Source organism: Coregonus lavaretus, assembly GCF_964263955.1.
Source record: "Coregonus lavaretus genome assembly, contig: HAP1_SCAFFOLD_1227, whole genome shotgun sequence".
NCBI classification, from domain to species: Eukaryota; Metazoa; Chordata; class Actinopteri; order Salmoniformes; family Salmonidae; genus Coregonus; species Coregonus lavaretus.
In genome coordinates this window covers 70045-79423 of record NW_028158414.1, presented here as the reverse complement: position 1 = coordinate 79423, position 9379 = coordinate 70045, and the positions used below count along the sequence as shown (strand labels likewise).

Genomic DNA, 9379 nt, shown 5'->3' with positions numbered 1-9379 from the left:
TAAAGTGAAGTGAACTTATTCCTGTCTCCTGCCTGCATTATTCCCAACCCTGTCCTGAGTGACTAAGAACCCATTTCTACCTCTTACAGTATCAAACATAGCAACCTACAATCTTTTATCCAACATATTTGTGTTTAGTCCTTGACAGTGTCATCAACAAAACTGATTGAATGTTCAACCAACTCTTTTTCTCCAGAGTCTGTGCAGCTTGTGGATGGAGCTGGTCTCTGCTCTGGGAGACTGGAGGTGAAGTCCAATCAGTCCTGGGCCTCAGTGTGTGAAGCTGACTTTGACCAGCAGGATGCAGAGGTAGTCTGTGGGGAGCTTGGCTGTGGGGCTCCTGCAGCTCTACAGGGGGGGCTCTATGGAGAAGGTGAGGGTCAGACCTGGGATAAAGAGTTCCAGTGTAAAGGCAATGAGTCCCTTCTCCTGGACTGTGACACCTCAGACAGAAAAAACAACACCTGCCTACCTGGTAATGCTGTTGGACTCACCTGCTCAGGTAAGAAACAGTTTGTCACTCAATCAACATTGTTTCTCACCTGGAGTGAAGAATATGAGAGGCAATATAGGTGTGTTTTAGTGAGAAAATAGTAAGATTACTGTCTTTCTCTTTTCTTTTCTCAGAGCCTGATGATGTGAGGCTGGTGGGAGGAGGCAGTCGCTGTGCTGGTGGACTGGAGTGGTACGACCAGGGAAAGTGGAGGACTGTGGGAGATGTAGGCTGGAACAAGAAGGCTTTAGCTGCAGACGTGTGTAGACAGCTGGGTTGTGGCTCCACTGTTTCAGTACTACCTGGAAACACCACTAGAGGGTTTGGAGTTTACTGTTCTGGGTCTGAGCCTTCACTGAGGGAGTGTGCGAGAATATATAATCTCCTTCCTGGACTCACAGTGATCTGCTCAGGTAATAACAAGATACACTATATGGCCAAATGTATGTGGACATTAGTGGATTCAGCTATTTCAGCCATACATGTTGTGTATAGAATTGAGCACACAGCCATACAATCCATAGACCACCATTGGTAGTAGAATGGCCGAAGAGCCCACTACTCATGTTGCCCTGTGAGGGAGGGTGGCTAGCACTGTTACATGCTGATGTTATTGTCATATCTATAGGAAACTAGTTGAAGAGGTTTTTCTTGTTCTCTTTTATTGTTACAGATCTCCTGGTCCAGCCTGATATCTCCCTGACTGACTCAATGGGAGGGATCTCCAGGGGCCACCAGGGGCCTGAAGTTTTTAGGGGCTACAACTTCACCATCACCTGCTCCACTCAGCCACAGCACCCAAGAGGGTACTTCCTCCTCACGTTCACCGGCTCCAACAGAACCCAGACCCAGCCAGCTGTCAATCACTCTGCTGCCTTCCTCTTCCCTGCTGCAGATGACTCCCACCAAGGGAACTACAGCTGTGTTTATGACAATTATGTTTTCTCTCATAACTTCTCCTCTGAGAGTGAGCTCCTCTCCCTCACCGTCACAGGTAACTGAACATGAACCAGACTTATAACTTTGTCGTTGACAGATTTCCCACAGATCTATGTGATGATGATCAGTCCCCTCATCAAAGGTGTTTCTGTTTTCAGCCTCTCCTCTACCAGCCTTCATCATCAGACACGTTGTAGTGCTGCTGATCCTACTGACAGCCAACACCACCTTCTACCTGTACTACAAGGTAAATACATTTACTCAGACGTAGGGTTGCACAATTCCGATTGGAGGATCAACAGGAATTCAAATTTACAATTACAACCAACAATTTTGGAAAAGCATTGAATTTATTGAAAGTTCCTGGGATTTTGCATCCCTACTCCGACGTGCCTAAAATCTGACTGTATTAATTAGTAGTCCGGTAGAGAGTTGGTCTGTGTCATGTGTTTATATGGTCAACCAGGAGTGGATATTTATTCAACTGTTGTACTATGCTTGTGTGTGAGTGAGTGAGTGAGTGAGTGAGTGAGTGAGTGAGTGAGTGAGTGAGTGAGTGAGTGAGTGAGTGAGTGAGTGAGTGAGTGAGTGAGTGAGTGAGTGAGTGAGTGAGTGAGTGAGTGAGTGAGTGAGTGAGAGAGAGAGAGACTTTCTTTAATGGTTCATCCTCATTTCATTAAAACCTCACCCCACCCCCTAAAATAAACAAATTACCAATATCCCCTGTACTGCATACTCACCTTTTCCTCTACCCCACGATACAAAAACAACACCACACATCACAATAACCCAAACCTCACCAACTCTACAACCGTATATCCAGACCATCTTCCTCAGCTATACAGACAGCCCCCCTCCCAACACACCATATTTCTTGAAACATCTCCACACTTTTTATCATTTCATAGAACTCAAATTCCACCCTAAGGCGTGCAGAGACCATCCCATTAAATAACAGTAAAGGGTCTGTTATCCCCCCACCTTTAACCCTGTTCCTCCTTGTTATCCAAATAGCTAACTTTGCCTGAGCAAACAGAAAATTCAACAACACACATTTTTCCTTTTCCTTATTTGAATACCTGTACCCCATTATAAACATCCCGACAGTAAAAACCCACCCCCAACCTCTCACACAGACATTCCAACTGAGACATTAAAGGCATTAACCTGGCGCACATAGAAAACACATGAATCACAGTTTCACTCATGACACAGAAAGGACACCCCTGTCTGACTCCCGGTTCAACCCGTGCTAACCAGCTGTTAGTGGCCAGGGCTCCATGTAAAACCCTCCACTGGAGGTCCCCTGACCTCTTTGGTACTGGGAGTTTGTAGAGCCCCCTCCATCTAAAACCCACCATACTCTCCGCCCCACATACCCCCTGCCACTGATGTGCCTTCACTCCTGTTAGGCTCCTAATGTTCCTTACCTTAATGCAGAGGTTGTAGAGGGCTTTACCTCCCACCCCCTCAAACTCCCCCAGGCTCGGAGTGTTAAAATCTAACAAGTCCTCCAGACCCCCTTGCCAGTCCCCAGTCTCTGCAGTCACGTGCAGTGGCGGAAACATTGGTGGCCCCTCCCCCTTTGGCTGCTCAAACACCCCCTTTACCGTCTCAGACAGTGCCTCCTGGACCTCCCCCAGGAATCTCTCCAGCAGCCTAAGAGACGTTAGTCCTGTTTGTTTTGCTAGGACTTCTGGGGTTTTCCATCCATCCTCTCCCAGCAGTCACAGGTCACCCAGCCTTAGTAATCCCGCTGCCATCAGTCGCCTCTTCAGGGTGGCTGACTGAACCGATCTCAAAAGGATGACTGGGTTGTGGAAGATAGGCTCCTCCCACACCCACAGCCCAGGCTCCACACCCCTATTTTTTTGTGTGGGCCTTAGTAGCTGCCAGGCCCTCAGCACCGCAGAGTAAAAATCAGAGAGACCTGCTGTACTCAGCCCCTCCAGCCTCATGAGGAATAGCTGCCGGTCCAACCCTAATCCGCCAGCTCTCCTCAGCAGCGCGCATGCTGGCTCCCTCCATCCGACATCAGTATGGTACAGCAGTCTCTGTGCCGCCTTTAGTCGGAATGCAGCCACCCTGCTCTCCAGTTCCACCAGGCCCTGTCCTCCTTCATTTATGGACATATACAACACTGCCGCCCTCAGCCAGTGATGGCCCGACCAGAAGAAATCCACCAGCTTGCGTTGCAGGTCTGCGTGCAGCCCGGCGGTGGGGTTGAGGACAGCCAGTTTATGCCACAGGGAAGATGCCGCCAGGTTATTGATTATCAGCACCCTCCCTCTATATGACACTTGGGACAGGAGCCACCTCCACCTGGCCAGTCTTGACACCACTGCCTGTGACAGCCCCTCCCAGTTCTTCCTGACCCACCTCTCCGAGCCCAGGTACACCCCCAATATTTTAAGCCCTTCACAACCCCACTGCAACCCCCCTGGAAGCAGAGGAGGGGCCCTATCCCCCCATGCCCCACATAACAGAGCTTTGCTCTATCCCCAGTTTACCTTAGCTGACGAAGCTCCCTCGTACACCTTCAGACTATTCTCTAGTGCCTGCATATCCTGACCATCCCTGACCATCACAGAAACATCATCTGCATACGCTGACACTGCTATGCCTGTCCAGCACACTCCCTTCAGTCTCCTGCGTAGCAGGCCCAAAAAAGGTTCAATGGCTAGTGTATATAACTGCCCTGATAGAGGGCATCCTTGTTTAATGCCCCGCCTCACCCAGACTGGCCTACTGGGCCCCCCTCCCACCTTAACCATACATGATGCCCCAGCATACAACATCTTCACATAGGCCAAAAACCTTTCCCCAAACCCAAACACAGACATCACATTAAACAGATACTCATGGTCCACTCTATCAAAAGCCTTCTCTTGATCTAAAGAGACCAGACCAAAGTTCACATTAGAACTTCTCGACAAGTCCAAGATGTCCCTGATTAAGAACAAGTTGTCCGTGATTGAGCGTCCCGGTACACAATATGTCTGGTCCTTGTGTACTATAGAGTCCAGATGGGACTTTTGTCTGTTAGCGAGGACCTTGGCAAATATCTTGTACTCCGCACAGAGCAATGCCACAGGCCTCCAGTTCTTAAGTTCACACAAGTCCCCTTTTTTGGGCAGGAGAGTCAGAGCCGCCCGCCGGCAGCTCATCGGAAACTCTCCTACCCCGACGCATTCACGCAACACGCGAAAGAAGTCCAGTCCAATTATTCCCCAGAATTTTTTATAAAACTCCACTGGGAGTCCATCGACCCCCGGTGCACGGCCGGGGGACATCTGGGTTACGGCCTCTGCCAGTTCATGGCACAACAGGGGAATGTCCATTTCATCCCTTTGTACCAGAGAGAGCTTAGGGAGTTCGGCAAACAAAACCTGAGCACACATAGGATCACACAGTTCTACCTTATGCAATTCAGTATAAAACTCCACAGTCCGCTCCCGCATCTCCCCCACCACAGAGGTCACCCGCCCATCCGAAAGCCGTAGACAATGCATACCCTTGGCTTCACCGCTCTGTCTTTCCAAACCAAAGAAGAAGGAGCTGGGAGCATCCATCTCCTTGAGCATGGAGAACCTAGCTCTTACAAGTGCTCCCTTTGCTTTAACCTGGAAAAAACTGCCCAGGTCCATACGTAGTTCAGCTAGATTAGCCTGGAGGCCTACATTGCCTTGCCCCACCAGCTCTACCTCCATCTCACTAATACTACGTTCGAGTTCCCCCAATACTCTCCTAGCCTCTGAGGATGACAGAGCTGTATACTGTTGGCAGAAAAGCCGAATTTGGACTTTTCCCACATCCCACCATTGACTCAGAGACTCATCCTCCTCTCTTCGCTGCCCCCACCTTTCCCAAAAAGTCTGGAAACCTGAGCAAAAAGTGGCATCCTGTAAGAGCTTTACATTAAACTTCCAATAGGATGCCTGCCGAGACCCTGGTGAAATAGACAGCCGAGCCATGGTTATGTGATGATCCGAAAAACCCACCGGGAGAATGGTAGCGCCCAACAGCCTATTGCTCTGATTCCTGGACATGTACAATCGATCAAGCCGGGCTGCACTCACCCTAGCCCCAAAGACCTTCACCCATGTATATTGTCTTGTGTTGTTGATGTTTGGAGAACTAGACATCCCTAGGTCAAATTGATTAATAATGTCCCTTAACACCCCCACTGAGCCTGAATGAGGCTCCTCCCCATTTCTGTCTTTCGTAAAATCCATCGTACAGTTCCAGTCCCCGACGACCACCAGCGTCTCCTCAGGCGCTACCTGTGAGAGTTCCTTTCTAAGACACCCAAATAGAAGCCCCCTGTCTCACCCTGTGTGGGCGCATACACATTTATAAAGACAAAACCCCTGTTGTTAATTTCTGCCTTTACTACAAGCAGTCTACCTGTACACACCTCTTTTGAGGAGCAAATTTTTACAGACAGACCCGGTACGAAAAGGACTGCCACCCCTGCACTAACATTTGTCCCATGGCTCAGCACACTTGCCTCTTTTCACCAGAGCCCCCAATCAACTTCATTCACCACATCGCTATGCGTCTCCTGCAGAAACAACACTTGTACTTTTTTTTTTTTGACATATTCACCCAACACACTCCTCTTTCCCGCATCTCTGGTGCCATTAATATTAAGCGAGCCTACCCAAAGAGCCTCCATAAGAAGTGGGAGAAAAGCCAGCAAAGAAAGAGACCAATAGCAAAGCTCAAAAAGCTCCAGTGCCAGAAATAAAACTTTCATCTAAACAGTGTCTGAAGGTAGACCTTTACGCACAGTTGTGACCCACTTCCTTAACCTAAACCGTTTCCTGGGTGAGAGGACACCATGCCCCTCATTTTTCATTGCATGTTGCACTGATCTTACAAACTTTCCCGGATCGCAAAAAAAAGCCTCAAGATTAACTTTTTTCCCCTTAGTCTCCTTCAGGAACCTTGACAGTTCCGTCACCGTGTACTTTGACCCCTCTGACTGACTGGCTGTCAGCTCTGGACCCATTGAGGAGGAGTCTGAAAAGAAATCCTCATCAGCTTCTTCCTCAGACTCACCTTCCTCCTCCTCATCTCCATCTCCCAACCTGACCACCTGTCCTTCCTCTCTAGTCGGGGCTTCCCCCCCAGCACCAGGCAACCTGACCACCTGCCCTTCCTCTCTAGTCGGGGCCTCCCCCCCAGCACCAGGCAACCTGACCACCTGCCCTTCCTCTCTAGTCGGGGCCTCCCCCCCCCCACCAGGCAACCTGACCACCTGCCCTTCCTCTCTAGTCGGGGCCTCCCCCCCCCCACCAGGCAACCTGACCACCTGCCCTTCCTCTCTAGTCGGGGCCTCCCCCCCCCCACCAGGCAACCTGACCACCTGCCCTTCCTCTCTAGTCGGGGCCTCCCCCCCAGCACCAGGCAACCTGACCACCTGCCCTTCCTCTCTAGTCGGGGCCTCCCCCCCAGCACCAGGCAACCTGACCACCTGCCCTTCCTCTCTAGTCGGGGCCTCCCCCCCAGCACCAGGCAACCTGACCACCTGCCCTTCCTCTCTAGTCGGGGCCTCCCCCCCAGCACCAGGCAACCTGACCACCTGCCCTTCCTCTCTAGTCGGGGCCTCCCCCCCAGCACCAGGCAAAGGTTCCTTGGTGCCTTTCATCACACCAGCCTCTGCCCTTCCACCTCCTTTCTTCTCCCCCTTTTTCCTCTTCCGCTTGACACCCTCCTCCACCCCTCCTAGTCGCTTCCCCTTCCCCACTACACTCTCCTCATCCACTAACATAACCTGACTAGACCCAGCCTCATCTACACCACCATCTATAGCATGACTAGACCCAGTCTCATCTACACCACCACCTATAGCATGACTAGACCCAGCCTCACCTACACCACCATCCATCACACGACTAGACCCAGCCTCATCTACACCACCATCTGTAGCATGACTAGACCCAGCCCCATCTACACCACCACCTATAGCATGACTAGACCCAGCCCCATCTACACCACCACCTATAGCATGACTAGGCCCAGCCTCTGCTGCCTGTGTCTCATGGCCCCCTGCACGTTGACCTCGATTTCCCCCACTGGTGCTTGAACCCTCACCTTGTCTACGGCCTTTATGTGGGCACGCAAAGCTCTTATGCCCCAAATCCCCACACTCAAAACACCGTAGACTATCTGTGCTGGCAAAACCTGCGTAGAGCCCCTCCCCATGCCTCACTTTAAAGTGCACATTTAACTGTTGCTCGTTGTTGTTCAGAAACATGAACACTTGCCTCCGGAATGAAACAACGTGCTTGACGGCATCTGCCTGAAAACCTGCCGACAGTACACGAAAACCACTAGCAAATTTACCAAAACGACTCAACTCCTTCCTGATTTGATCATCCGTAATAAACGGAGGCATTTGATCATCCGTAACACCCTCTCCCCCGGATTTTCAAGGACCACCTTTATTCCTTTTAGTTTGTTTTTTGCTACCATGGGAACATGGGATTTTGGTAACATGGGGATTGGGTAACATGGGGATTGGGTAACATGGGGATGGGTAATATGGGGTTTTGGGTAACATGGGCTTTTGGTAACTTGGGGTTTGGGTAACATGGGGTTTTGGTAACATGGGGTTTTGGTAACTTGGGGTTTGGGTAACTTGGGGTTTGGGTAACATGGGGTTTTGGGTAACATGGGGTTTTGGTAACATGGGGTTTTGGTAACTTGGCGATTGGGTAACTTGGCGTTTTGGGTAACATGGGGAATGGGGTAACATGGGGTTTTGGGTAACATGGGGTTTTGGGTAACATGGGGTTTTGGTAACATGGGGTTTTGGTAACATGGGGTTTTGGGTAACATGGGGTTTTGATTATTTTTAGAGAGTAGCTCAATTACGTCTGTTTTGTGTTCCAGAATGTATTGCTGCTTTTAGCTTTTGTCTTTATGTCTTTATCTTATTTAGTGTTTCTCTTAGATTCTTTATCTTGAAGTGTTTCCATTATTAGTCCATGTATTATTATAATCATCTGTTCATACTTAAATAAAGGGGTCAACTTTTTCTCAAGTCATTTTGGTTTATTGTTGGGGTTTGTTGTGTTGTTTACCTCTCAAGATGTTATTGATTATAAATGTTATGATATTGATTATGATGTAGATTATTGTTATGATGTTTGTACTATATAGAGATAATGATGTTATTCTCTTATGATCTGTGGGTTACAGAGAAAGTATAGTACTTAGTGCAGGTCTGATATACAATAGATGGTGTTGTAAAAATCAATCAATCAATCAATCAATAAGTAACGTAAATGAATATTGTTTTGTATTATATCAATGACATTAAAGTTATTGTTGACAAGTGCTAATTCTACACTGAGTATACAAAACATTAAGAACACCTGCTCTTTCCCAGACATAGACTGACCAGTTGAATCTGGGTGAAAGCTATGAAGCGTTATTGATGGTACTTGTTAAATCCACTTTAATCAGTGTAGATGAAGGGGAGGAGACAGGTAAAAAAAAAAGGATTTTTAAGGCTTGAGATAATTGACACATGGATTGTGTATATGTTCCATTCAGAGGGTGAATCATCAAGACAACAGATTTAAGTGTCTTTGAACAGGATATGGAAGTTGGGGCCAGGCAAACCGGTTTGAGTGTGTCAAGAACTACAATGCTGCTGGGTATTTTACGCTCAACAGATTGCCGTGTGTATCAAGAATGTCCTCCACCCAAAGGACATCCAGCCAACTTGACAGTGTCACAGATTCAGCCGAGGCTGCTCCTCCTCCTTGCTTGGGCAGGCTTCGGCGTTCGTCGTCCCCGGAGTGCTAGCTACTACCGATCGATGTTTCGGTGTTTGTCTTGTTTAGTCTTTATTGTTTACACCTGTTTCCCATTATGTTACATTGTATTCCCTTTAAGTATCTCTCATTGTTTGTTGTGTGTGATTGTTTTCCG

General features: G+C 48.7%; 1 long non-coding RNA gene across 1 annotated transcript; it reads left to right on the top strand.

The window, feature by feature from the left end:
- Positions 1–402: 402 nt before the first annotated feature.
- LOC311124031 lies at positions 403–1226 on the top strand. Its single transcript, XR_014612681.1, has 3 exons — positions 403–502; positions 628–685; positions 1167–1226. It is a non-coding gene; the product is annotated as an uncharacterized lncRNA (long non-coding RNA).
- Positions 1227–9379: the final 8153 nt, after the last annotated feature.